The 14,246-nt window shown below is 42.3% G+C and overlaps 1 pseudogene; it reads right to left on the reverse strand.

Moving 5' to 3' along the window:
* Nucleotides 1-2,736: 2,736 nt before the first annotated feature.
* On the reverse strand, nt 2,737-4,968 carry LOC110198061 (alpha-globin transcription factor CP2-like; annotated as a pseudogene).
* Nucleotides 4,969-14,246: the final 9,278 nt, after the last annotated feature.

Consider the following 14,246-nt stretch of genomic DNA (forward strand, 5'->3'; position numbering starts at 1 on the left):
ACACATCTTAATTCAAAGAATCTCTGAGTTGCAAGGACCTCGAAGGCCATCGACTCCAGGCCCCCTGAACAAGAATCTCCCCTACAATGTCTCCTAAAGTGGTCACCCAGCCTTCATGAAGGCTTCCAGTAAGCGGGAACCCAATGCCTCTCAAAGCAACCCATTCTTCTTTTGGGTAGATCTACTTATGAGATAGTTATTCCTTATTGCCAACTTCTTTACAAGTCCCACCCATTTCTCCTAATTCTACCCTCTGGGTCCAAGCAGAACAAGTCTAACCATCTTTCATGTGTCAATCTTTCAACTACTTTGAATCATAGTATGACACCTATGACACTTGTGGCATTCTAAGCAGTCAAAAATCAAGCAATCTACTGTTTGTCTTAAGTCTATAGAAAGGCAGCATGTCGCCATAGTGATTATCCAGCAGTGGAGTGCTATATCTCAGTTGCCCACCATTGTGCTCTTACTTGAGCCAGCAGCCCAGTGATTTCTTCAGAATCTCTTTGGTATGTGCACAGGATAGCCTTTCTAAAAGGCTAATTCCCATTCCTCCTACCCTCAGTTACAACCATATCCACATCTTCAAACTGGGCTGTAATTCTATCTAGGGAATGAAATAGAATATAACTCCAAATATTAAATATTAAATCTATAGTCTCTCAACCTGAATTAAAGAGAAGGCAGCCAAAGTAGCAAAAATTATGGTCTTTAGTTGGAGCAAGGAAGTTGCAAATGGAGTATCACATAACAGCAACTGTTGGGGAGTCCAAAGAGGGGGCTGGGGTTCCCCTTCACTGTAAGCCTTCAAGCAAAGGCTCAATGACAATTGATTAGGTGAATATAGCTTGAGTCAAAAAGAAATTGAGTCATTTGGAGAAAATAATTCTCCAGGGGTGTTCCTGAAAGCTTAAGTGATTGTTATTCTATTAAATGAAGAAAGTTAACTCCAAACTGTTTTTATCACACTGTGACATTTACCTATGCTTATATTTATGATAGGTAGATAGATAGATAGATAGATAGATAGATAGATAGATAGATAGATAGATAGATAGATAGAGAAATTAAGCTTTAGTAGCTTAAAACTACACTATGACTTTTGGGACATCCTGTATAAGTAACATTTTATATAGTTGGTTTTTTTTGTTTTGTTTTATTTTTACCCAAGAAACCATTTTTAATCTTCTACCTCAAAGATTTTCAATTTGCTTTCAACCAAAAGGAATTAGACTACATTACAAGATAACTTTAATGGACATGAATTTCCTTTGTATAAAAACCAATTAAGCTATGATAAATCAAATGCTTTAAAAAAAAAAATCCAAACCCATATAGAATCTTTGAACATTGTCTTCTTCAGCTCTAACTCAATCTGTAAAGGGAATTCTTGACAATATATATGTAAAACAAGAAGGGAATATCCGTAGTCACAGACACAATCATTTTTTAAGTAGAACAAAATATATATGGGAAGGCTGTAAATACAAATAGGATCATAGAATTCTAGATTTGAGAGCTAAAAAGGACCTTGGAGTTCACCTTATTCACATTCTTTACTTTATAGATGAGGAAAGAAAGGCCCAAAAGGATTTATTGCCCAGGATCACAGAGTGAATTAATGCAGAGCTAAGAATTTAGAAACCAGATCTTGACTCTTAGCCTAGGGCTCCTTCTATTCACAAGGGAAAGACTTTTTTAAAAAGTACCCAGCCAGGGCAGCTAGACTGCACAGTGCAGAGAACCGGTCCTGGAGTCAAGAGAACCTGAGTTCAAATATGACCTCAGACATTTAACATTTACTAGCTGTGTGACCTTGGACAAGTCACTTAACTCTGCCTTGAGGGAAAAAAATCATCCAGTCAAGAACAGTACATAAATAAAAGTGCCTCTTACACTAGGAATGAGGGCACAGAGTAGAAAGAGAAAAAAGTCCAATATATTAAAAGAAAGGTCTGAGAACTTCACTACCAAAAATTGACTTTGGGAAGTATAGCCAGTGCTCAAATCCTGTCAACTTTATTGTGTAATAGTGTCCCCCCCTAAAAAAAAGAGAATGAGCAAGCTCTTATATTTTGTTTTTCATATGTCTGACCCTACTAATGGGTCCCTTTGGGCAGTTGTTTGCTCAGTCCTCCATGTAAACTCACATTTCACCACAGCAATGCAGGATCACCATGTGGTGTAGAGGGTAATGGCAGAATATACAGTGCATGGGGGGAAAAGTTCCCCACCATTCTGCTTTCCAGGAACAAATACACTGCAGTGAAAGCAGAGACTGCAGGTATGTCATTGGGGAGTTGACTGGGGAATAGTCTAAAGAATATAGAGATTCATTTTTATTTATATATTAGGAAAAAAATTACATGGCTCCAGATTATCCTAAAATTTAACATCTTTCAATTAAACATCACAAAATTCCCATCATCATTATGCCCTACATAAAACCTAAATGATATGACAAGTGTCTATCAATATTCAGCAACCATAAAGTCCAGAAATTGTAACTAAGAAATAGCTGCAGAGCCACATGCCAGACAGGAATCTGTGTGTGGCAAGAGAGTTGGGACAAGGAACAGAGAGCTGGGATTTCACTTCTGGAGTATGTTACCACCCCACCTCCCACTCTCCATCAGTCAGGCTCCTGCAGATCTCCAACTCTCTATCCATATCTGCAAGAGGGGGTGTCCAAGGGGCAAAGGAAGCAGCAGCTTCCCAGCATGAGATGCTCCCCTTCTATTTCAATATGATGGGGTAGCTACCACTGATTTCAGCTTTCATTGCATCCAGAACAAAACAACAGTATCTCAACACTGATGAGCACATGGATTCCTGTTGGCCCCTGTTTATAGATCTAATGAGGGGAAATACTGAATAGCTGTTAGTTCTTCCAGACAGATGGCATGGTGCACAAAGAAAGCACCATTGGATTCTCCATTCTTACATTTCTGCTACTGTTGCTGCTGCTGTTGTTGCAAGGATTCCCAGCCAACATGAATAGTCAGCCTGGGCCTCACCATCTGCCCTTTAAGGCATGAAAGAGTCAGATTCCATCAGCAGGGCCACAAATTTGGATAATGTCATTTCTGGTTAACTTCAATAAATCTGCACCTGAGCAGTTTGGGAAAAGCCATGAGAAGGTAGAGATGTAACCACTGTTGAGCTAACTGAGGGCTAGTTGTTGGCAGAAGGTTATCTGCAATTGGAGGAAGTGGTTCTGACTGCTGGTTTGGTGAAACATTCCCTTCTCCAATTGAAAAAGTGCTATGGTAATCCTTAAAGTCAGGGGAGGGGAATTACTGACATATGTCATCTCAGGTCATGGAGAACACTTCATGAGTACTCCGTGTCTCACAGGGAGGTTGGTATTTTTCCTTTTCATGAGGGGTTCACTTCTCCATTTTCTCCCTGTTTGTTTTTTGCTTCCTGTTGCACCGTTGGGCTTGAAAACCATGATCTGACAGCTGACTAAATGCAAATGTTCAGGGTATCCTCCATTCTCATTCTCCTTGGACGTGTCAGTCTGAACTGGGAATGGCCCACCTTTTCTCCACCATGTTCTCTCATGGTGAACTCTGTACTGATACAATACCTGAATAAACACGGATGTCCTCTTTGCAGGGTCCCAGAGGAATTCCACAGGATTCAGTTGTATTGGATTTGCCCTTGAGTCGATTATACCTACAAACACCTTAATATCTATAGCAAGGATTCTATCCCCTGGCTTATTCCATCTCCAGCCCTCAAGATGCTGATGCAGACACTGCAGGTGTCTGGCATGGAACACCACTCCATATTCTCTTCACTAACTTGCCACTGGAAGTTCTCAAAGTTTCCTGTTTTCCAGCACTGGAATTTCATCAGACTGTCCTTAATGAAGATATGTGAGTGTTTCATCATGGAGCTTTACTGCAGGAGAGGTAGCAGCACAAAGCACACACTGGAAAGGTAGGCTTTTATTCTCATTATCAGATGGCAAACTTGACTCTTCTTGTTTAAAAATGGGCAATGTAAGTTTTGAGGTTTAGAGGTGCTGGGACCCCAAAATAGTGGTGCAGGTTCTGCCTGGAATGAATACGACCCAAGTCTTCTTTCAGCCAAAGACAAGGTTTATTAGAACACCAGCTGGGGTGAGCTAGATTCTTAGTGAGTCTGCGCTATTGGCCAGATTTTAAGAATCTGAGCCATTGGCCAGATTTTAACGATCTGAACATTTTAATGGAGGCAAGATGGACCTTATATACAGTGATCAAGGAGTGGACAATAGCTTGGGTGACTGGCAGATAACAGAGAACAGCCAGGGACCTGGACCACATAGCCAAGGGAGAACAAAGTCTGGATAGGAATGGAGGTAACAGACAATGAAGGGCTGGGCTAGGTTAGAGGTAACAGAATTGGGAGACTGGGCATGGACACAATGAAAGATCAGTTGGAATGGGTCGATGCCTCAGGCGAACGCCAGACACTTGACCATGTGGAAAACGGAGAAAACTCAAGGAGAGTTCGGGGTTTCCCATAGCCCGTAGGCCATCACAAGGACATCACAGTTCCTGGCCGATCCCGAACAGACTTGTGTCAAAGTACTGCACCAGCCCGGACTCGATCGCCTCGTGGGACAGCTGCAGCTTCAGAGTCCAGGCCATCCAGCCTCCTTCGAAGGGACCTTCTGCAGACGCCGACTGGCCTTTTTTGTGCTGGGTTTCCACGAGCACCGACCATGGCTCCGGAGAAGCGTCGAGGCCCCTCGGGGCTCTTCCAGCGCCAACACACAAATCCGCTATCTCCCTGCCGTCTCCACAAGTATTCCATCCCTCCTATGTAGTGCTTTTAAGATCTGCAAAGCACCATATGTTTTACCCTTATGGGCAACCTGTAGTTGCTATTACCATTCTCATTTCACAGATAAGGAAATCAAGAAGACAAGTAACACTTAGCTAGTGAGTGTCTGAGTCAAGAATCAAACTCAGGTCTTCCTGCTCCTAGTCTGATCCTGTCCATTGTGCCCCCAAGTTGCCTCATATATAGATAACCCCTGGGAAGTGGCCAAGTTTCTTCAGCCTATTAGAACATGAGCCTTGTGCAATATAATTCCAGAATGAAAGACTTCCTATTCAGTCCAAGGCCAACCAGTGAGACTGACTTCACATCTTATCACTTAGGTTAAATGGGAAGGGGCTGAATAAATTAACCGGTCCCACTCTTACATTGAGATCACATGGTTTATTGAATGAAATGAAATAATGAAAGGAAGTAAAGCAGATGGAGCTAGACACCTTTAGCCATCTTGTAAACCTTTTTCCACTTGCCCACCCAGATCTTCTGAGCTGTGGGGGAAATGCCCAAACCACCCACTCTAGTGCTCAAGGAAAGGAGTAAAAAACTATGGAGAGGGGGGAAATGAGGAGGGTAGAGAATAGTATAGCATAGCATAGCACAGTAATCCAGTATCCCAACTGTGGATCACAGATTATAACAAGGGGAAAATGTGACAGGGGAGAGATGAGGAGAGACCACAAAACTGGCACTTGGCATTTCCTATTATTGTAGGTTCCCATCTCTTACTGCTCCAGGCTCAAAATCTCCTCTACCATACTTGGTCTCTGGAAGCCTCGGTCTTCATCCAAAAGAGCCCTGGACAGTAGCAACCGTGGCAGACTGGTCTGCTACAGCCAGAGTCCGGCTGTCCCACTTTACTCCATGGAAGTCCCAAAGCCACACTCTGCTGCTGTTCACCCACAGACAGGCCAGCAGGATGATCAGGAAGTCCATCTCAAGGGCAACAAAAGGAAGAAGAGTCAGCAGCTAGCATACAGATCTTGAACTCCTTTCTCCTATCCTCTCCCCTGTCAGTACTGTCTCTCACAAGGCTACACTCCCCAAGGCTCTTGGTGGGAGGGGAAGGGCAATCAGCCTCTCCCATGTGCCAGAATCATCAGAAAATGCTTTGCTAGCCTCCCCCCCCCAAATAACTATCACCCCAAGACCACAAGGAAAATAATCATTCAGAAAAATAAGAAGGCAAGTTATGGGCATGGGTTACAATAGAATCAAAGATTTAAAGATGAAAGAGAATTTTGAAGTCTTCTAGCATCCTAGGGTTATAACTCTACAATGAACTAGAACTTCAGAGGCTAGACAGCCACCCTGCTTTTTGGTTTTTTGTTTGTTTGTTTGCATTCATGTTTAAATGTTTCCTTTGTGTCTTAACTTTGCCCACCGGGCAGCCTGAAAAAGAACCTTGGCACAAGTGAGTTCTCAGTGAAGATTTTCACAAATTTTGCTAATCCTGACAGTTTGGAGTCTTGCAGCTATGTGTGCCTTCATCAGGATTTCCCCCTGATTCATAGAATCCTACATTCAGAGCTGGAGGGAACCCCCAAGGCTATAAAATCCAATTCATTTTATAGATGAGAAAAATGAGGCTCAGAGGTGAAGTGACTTGTCTAAGGTCACATGTGTCAGACAGGCAGGATTTGAACTCACATTCTCTGAATCCAGAGACATTTTGTATTTCACTGCAGCTCATTATGGCTATTCAGCTGTTTAAAAGTGAGATCTTCCAGCCTAGCAGCCCAGATTCTGACTCTGAGAGTAGAAGGTCTAGACTTCAGAGAGAATAAAGGGGCAACCTCCCTTCTGAGAGAAGTCCCCTTTGTTCAACCTTACAGACTGGGCAAAAGAGTCTTGTAACAAGCAGATTCCTAGGGCACATTTTCACAGAATTGGCTAATCTTGTTAGCCTGGAGACTGGCAGCTGCTCTGTGGCCTCGTCAGCATTTCCTTCCTGTTTTAACTAAACTCACAGAAGTATTTCAAAGGTTACCAATGTTTGAGCTCTGCCTATACATCCTCAGAAATTGTGGGGGGGGGGAGCAGGAAACAATTCAAATCATTTCAAGATCTCCCAAGGCCAGGGTAATCAACTCCACAGACTTGTGTAACAGCCCAGCATTACACCGGAGTTCTTACACCGTATCTGGCGTTCACGGCTACTAAAATGAATGCTCTGAGCCCCCACATCCCTTTCTCTGAATTTCCTTCCCCTCAGACCAGCCAGTTGTATTCACCATATGACTTCATATCTAGTGGTGAAAAAAGGACAATTTCCTTACAATAGAAAAGCAGTGTAAAACAGAGACTGCATTAGTTAGAAAACACTTCCAATATCTACTTCCTAAACCAGCTCCTCACAGAAAGAAATGCTAGGGAGCAATGGTCTCAGCAAGGCATTGCTGAGACCAAAGACACTCATAATGATGTATATAGATGGGAACTAGGGAGCCTTTTAGAAAGCCTTGTTGTTTCCCTCTGCACAGCAACTGGGTCAACAGGATGCCAACACCAATTCTTTGCTTCCAGTTCCTCCCCAATTTCTGCCTCTCTCTCTGGCATTTCTCCCTCCTCCCCCCCCCAGTTCAAACCTCACTCAGTGGTCCACAAACCTCTGGTTGTACTTAGCAATACCCAGATCAAACTTTCCCAGCACTAAAGGGACCAGAGTTCAGCTACATCAGAGTCCAAAACCTAGCATCATAGCAGAGGAGAAGAAAAGTCTCAGTCTCTAGAAACTACAATAGGATGAGGTATGGCATTTGGGAAGTCTCCTGGCTCTGTGGCCATTTCATTCCCTTCTGATTCTTTACCTTCTCTTTCTCCTCCAACCACATGCTTCTCTTCAAACTTCCATGCAACCTCCTATGTAATGTCATACCCTGATGTAAGCTCATACAGAATTCTTGGGGATGTAGCTTCCCCAAAAAAGACAGTGAATCCATAGTTTGGGATATACCTACCTGCCTCATGTGTGGTTCCTAGAACACAGAGTGATTTCATGAATCCGATTTATAGTTTTGATCTATGGCTACATCAGTGATGATGGAAAGACAGTTTGTATTTCGGGTGTCCTTTATGAATCACTTTCACCATTGAGTGATTTCCATCTGCCTTCCTACACACATACAGAGCTCACCAAGGCACCTCTCAAGAGCAAAGGAAATTTCACCTCCTTGCATTATAAGAATGTGAGAAATTCCAGGCCACATCAGATCTGGGATCTGCCCCAGCCCAGGACTTTGTCTCCAAAGAGAACACCAAGGAGATGTAATAATAAACTGTAGCAAAACATTCTGATTTTGCCCCATAATTCATTCTGAGACCACCACTCACAAACTTGAATGAATTTTTTAAGATGTATGTCTTCAGTTAATACTACTTGTTAGGGTAAAGAAGGTGTGAAGCTGGTAGATCATAAATTCCACAATTTTACTACCAGTGGGGTAAAATGTCCATTCTTTTATGTGTTCTGAACTTACCTATGAGGCAATATGATGAATTGGATCATAGACTCATAGCTAAAAGGGAGCTCAGACGCCATCTAATCCAACTCCTCACTTTACAGAGGAGGAAACTGAGGCCTGAATAGGTTAAGGGACTTGCCTGAGGTCACACAGGTATTGAGGCAACTAGCTGGTACAGTAGATGGAACACTGGACCAGCCATCAGGATGGATCTGATTTTGAATTCTGCATCACTTGCTAGCTTTGTGACACTCAGCAAGTCATTTCAATTTTCTTAGCCTCAGTTTCCTCATCTACAAAACAGTGGAAATAATAGCACCCTAATCAAAGAATTGTTGTGAGAATCAAATGTTATCATATAGGTAAAGTGTTAAAGAAAAAAGAAAGTTAGTTATCATTATTATAGTAAGTGATGGAGGTAGGATTCAAACCCAGGTCATGTTTCTCAGGCTTTCTCACTCAGTAACCTCTCCTTTGCGGTTCATACTATTCATATGTACCTATATTCATGTACCCATATGTGTCAAAATCTTGGTACCTGTTGTATACAGACCCCTCCCCCTAGGTCACTCCCTTTCTTTCCTCATTGAATTTAGTACATGGCTCACAATTTTTCTCTATTCCCCAACTCCTGCCCTCATACTAGGGGATTTCAGCATACATATTGACTATCTCTCAAACACCCTAACCACTCAGTTCCTCAACCTACTCACTTTCCATGACCTTCTCCTTCACTCTGCCTCAGACACACACAAATAGTCTTGCAATTACCCATGAATGTATAACCCCCATATTAAAAATTCTGAAATCCCCTCATCCAACCATAATTATTGGCCTTTCATCGCTACCTCTGCCTTCCCTTACAAAAATCCCACTTCTCATTTGCACTGTGACCTCCAATCTCTCAGTTCTCTTTCAGGCAATCTTTCTGATACTAGACACTCTTTCCTTTTTTCCCCATCCTGACCCGTGGTGAAACAGTCCAATTCTACACTGTCCTCTCTTGAATCTCAAGCCTCATTATCATTTCTCTGATCATGTCCTACCTATGAATCACTCCCACCCTTCACCTCTTTCCCTCCCACATATGTGCTGCTGAATGAAGGTGGAAAAAAAATCAGAAACCATTCTAACTGGATCTACCACAAATTTATGTTATATCACCTCAACTGGGTCCTTACTTCTACTACCAATCCTTCTATGCCCACCTTATCAACTCACTAACCCACCCTTCACATTGAAGCTTTCAGATTTTTCCATCCCTCCTCAAATCTCCCACATATCTTCCTTCCCACACACTCTCAGCTGAGAATTTTGCCTCATATTTTACAGAAAAAAAATGAGCTCAGTCACCTTGAGTTCTCTCTTTTTCCCGTCTTCATCTTCTATAGCTCAGTTGCCATCATCTCCTCCTGCACTCCAATCTCACAAGATCAGGTGGCCTTACTTCTTACCAAGGGTAATCCCCATCTCTACTTAAGTGATCCCATTCCATCCTTGTCTCCTCCAACAGATTGCTCCCTCTGTTGTCCCCACCCTATCACTTACTTTAATCTCTCCCTATCTACTGGCTCATTCCCTACTGCCTTACAAACATGGCCCCATTTCCCCCATTCTCTAAAGCCCTCACCTGATCCTTCTATTCCCACACCATCCTGTATTTCTTCTGCCGTTTGTAGCTAATCTCCTCCAAAAGGCTTTCTGTAAGTGCCTCTACTTTCTCTCCTCTCACTCTCTTCTTAACCCCTTACAATCTGACTTCAGACCTTATTATTCCACCAAAACCATGCTCTTGAAAGTTACCAGCAATCTCCTTAGTTGCCAGATCCAACGGCATTTTCTCCATCCTCATTCTCTTTGGTACTCTCTTCTCTCTAGGTTTTCAGGACACTGCTCTCTCCTGGTTCTTTTCCTACCTATCAGACTATCCTTCTCTGTCTTCTTTGTTGTGTCCTCTCCAGATCATGCTCTCTAACTATAAGTGATCCTCAGGATTTTGTCCTGGTCCCTTTTCTTTTCTCCCTCCATAATACATCACTCGCCAGCTGCAATGAATTTAATTATCATCTCTCTGCTGATAATTCTCAAATCTATCTTTCCTACTCCAATCTTTCTACTGACCTCCAATCTCACATGCCCAATTGCCTTTCAGACATCTCCAACTGGATGTCCGGTAGACATCTTAAACTCAACATGTCCAGAATGGTATTCATTATCTTTCCCTCTAAACCCTCTCCCTCTTCCACCTTCCCCATTACTACAGAGGGCAACACCATCCTCTCAGTCCCTTAGGCTAATGACCTCAGAGTCATTCTAGACTCCTCAGTACCTCTCACATCTCCCCATATCCAAATTGTTTCCAAGATCTGTTGATTTCACCTTGAAACATCTTTTCAATATGCCCCATTTTCTCCTTTGACACTGCCAACACTCTAGTGTAGGCTTCTCATCCCCTCACACCTGGACTATTGTAACAGCCCACTGGTAGGTTTGCCTGCCTCAAGTCTTTCCTCATCCTCCATTCATCCACTAGAGGGATATTCCCAAAGCACTTGTCTTATTATATCACCCTGCTACTCAATAAACTTCAGCGACTCCCAATTGCCTCCAAGGTCAAAAACAAAATGGTGTTTGGATTCTAAGGCCTTCAATAACCTAGCCTTCTCCTAACTTTATAGACTTCTTGTACTTTACTCTCTCCACATACTTTTTGATCCAGTGACCCTGGCCTTCCAGCTCTTCCATAAACAAGACACTCCACCTCTCTGCCCTGGGCATTTTGTCTGTCTATCCTCCATGCCTGGAAGGCTATTCCTTTCTCCTCCACTCCATGTATTGACTTCTCTAGCTTCCTTTAAGTCCCAACTAAAATCCCTTCTTTTACTGGAAGCCTTCCCCAGCCCTTCTCAATTCTAGTGCCTTCCTTCTATTAATTATTTCCTTTTATCTTGTGTATGGCTTGCTTCCTATATATTTGTTTGTGTATCATCTCCCCCATTAGACTGAGCTCTTTGGTATCAGTGACTGTCTTTTGCCTCTTTTTGTACCTCCAGCCCTTAGCACAGTGCCTGGCACATTGTAGGCATTTAATAAATGTTTATTGGTTGATTGCTTGAGTGAATATGGGAGAGTTAGGGCTAGTCCATAGTTCTTCTGAAAAATATTTGGGGGTTCTAGATCACTGCAAGTTCAAAGAGTCAACAATGTGATATGAACTCCAAGAGAACTAATGCAAGCTTGGGGTGCATTAAAAGAGAAATAGGGTCTGGGGCCAGGGAGAAGAATAATCTCTCTGTATTCTGTCCTAGTCATATAAGGTTGGAACTGCCAGTGAATGATCCTAGGCTGAGATAGTATCAGTTTCACAACTGGTGAGCTAGCAGTAGTTACATAAAAAATGAGTCACATGGCGGGGAGTATGGCGGAGTGCATGAGAAGTCAAATGACTTGACTTTGCTAACAACTAACCCCACCCCTCTAGTGAGACACTGTCTCAACATCCCCGTTTCTGCCCAAATTTAAATTCTCATCTCCAAGGTATTAGACAAAGTTCCAAATCAGGAATAGGAAGACCTGAATTGAAATCTTGGCTCTTACTAGCCCTCCTTTCCATTCTCTGAATCTCATTGTCATCATCTATAAAATGGAGATAATAATCCCTACCTTGCCTTTGTCATAGGGTTCTTGTGGCCATTCAGCTGCCCCTTCCTTCTGCTTCTCACCTGGAAGACTGTTATTTCCCCATCAGCCTAAGACTTTAGGGAAGATCATTCTCTATAGGTATGTAAATGACAAAAAGAGGCACTAGGATGCCAGAAGCCTACCCCTACCACTGAGGCTTCTGAGAAATTTGGCTGGGGAGAACTTCCATCCAAGAAGGGGATCACAAAATCCTAGCATCTCAGAGGTGGAAGGAACTTTACAGGTCATGTAGTCTAATCTGTGATGCACACAGAGAGAGCATAGAAGGGGTGTGTGTGTGTGTGTGTGTGTTTGTGTGTGTGTGTGTGTGTGTGTGTGTGTGTGTGTGTGTGAAGTAAACTAAGCCTTGGTTGGCTAACCCTATAGTTTTACGGAAGGAGGTGTTAGAAAAAAAAGGATTTAAAAAATGTTGTTTGACCAACATTGTCTAATGCTATAGAAAAGCCAAGGAAGATGAGAACTAGGAAAAGATTATCTGACAATTGGCAATCCAGAGACAGCAATTCAAACCTAAATTGGCTTAGGAAGATGAGAGAGAACAGAGGTATGATGATCAAAATCATGAACCAGACAAAGTCCAAGAGTTTGGGGCATTTGCAGAACTATAACAGCTTAAAAAGTGAGGAATTCGAATCTCCCGACCCTCACACATTTCTCTTGCACAGTTTTCACTTAGAATGATGATCCTCCACAAACACCATGCTGGCATGACCACAGGGCCAGGGAATTGTTGATCCTGTTGACTACAGAATTGTGTAAGCTGGAGCTGTTGAAGGCTATGATGGGGAAGCATAAGCTTTAACAGGTCATACCATACTGGAAAGGCTTCAGGTATCATCCCAACTATAGACTGTGCCTTTTGTCTAAAGGATGGCTTAGCTAAGCTAAGAGAGGCTTACCACAAGTTAGTTGGCCACTAGATGAGGAAGTCTGTAACCATGGTGACCAGGGAAACATATACAAGTACAATTTGGTCCTCCACTACCTTGGTAACAGTGCTAGAATAATTTTTTAAGAAAGCAAAGGGTACTAAGGGTTATACCCTTTTTTAGACCACTTATAAGCACTGGTTTCAACATCAGATTCTTAGGTAATAAGGTTTACTTCCGGAGGAAGTGAAGCATATCCATGCTGAAATTTCAGGATTTGTCAGTCTACTTCCCTAGAGCCCCATTCACTAATCCTGACATTTTCTAGACCAAAGTGCCTCTCCTTGGTCTTCACTGTCCTATGTAGATTGTTTCCCCCAGTCTTCCTTGAGGGCAAGAACTATCAAGACTTTTTCATTTGAATCTCCAGCACTTAGCACGGTGTTTGGCATGTAGCAAATACTGAATAAACGCTTTTTTAAAATTCACCCAAAAATCAATAAACACAAAGAATTAGCAGACAAATGGAAGAATTTCTCACTGGTTTTCCTTGGACAGGCACATGAAGGAAGTGGGCTCTATTGTGTACTCAAAGATGGTGAGAAAAATGAGAGGCAGAGTGATATAGTAGATAGCCAACCTGCAAGTCAAGAAGATATGTATTCAAGTTCCAAGTCTAAGACGTGTTGGGTGGTAGTGTGGTATAGTAGCAACCATACTAGATTTGGAATTAAGGAGACCCAGGTTCAAGTTCCAGCTCTGACAATGACTCTGTGTGATCAGCTTCTTAAACTATAAAATGGAACTAATAATACTGTATTATAAAGAAATGTTTTATAAATATTAAATCACTGCACAAATAGGAGTTACTAATAATGGCGGTAGGTCCTTACATCCATCAGATTGGCAAAATTGACTGAAAAATGAAAATGACAAATGCTGGAAGAACTCGGGAAACAGGTACTTTAAAGCACTGTTGATGGGACTGTGAACTATTTCAGCCATTCTGGAAAGCAACTATGCCAAGAAGGCTATTAAACTGTGCCTACCCTTTAGCCTAGTAATGCCAGTATTATTTCTGCATTCTAAAGAGTTTATAAAAGAGGAAAGGGATACTTGTGTACAAAAATATTTATAGTAGCTCTTTGTTGTGGTGGTAAAGAATTGGAAACTCAGAGGATGCCCATCAACTGGGGAATGGCTGAACAAGTTATGGCATATAAATGTAATGAAATGCTATTGTGCTATTGTTCATCCTTTGTTTTGAAGAGGACCAATGACATAGAGTGATATCTTGACTTGCCTATAAATTGGATTTCAGTGAGGCAGAGTTGCACAAGGTCAGCCTCATTCCTCTTCCAGAGTCATCAAAGTCCAA

The sequence above is a fragment of the Phascolarctos cinereus genome, unplaced genomic scaffold (genome assembly GCF_003287225.1).
Source record: "Phascolarctos cinereus isolate Bilbo 61053 unplaced genomic scaffold, phaCin_HiC Scaffold_726;HRSCAF=1367, whole genome shotgun sequence".
Taxonomy (NCBI): Eukaryota; Metazoa; Chordata; class Mammalia; order Diprotodontia; family Phascolarctidae; genus Phascolarctos; species Phascolarctos cinereus.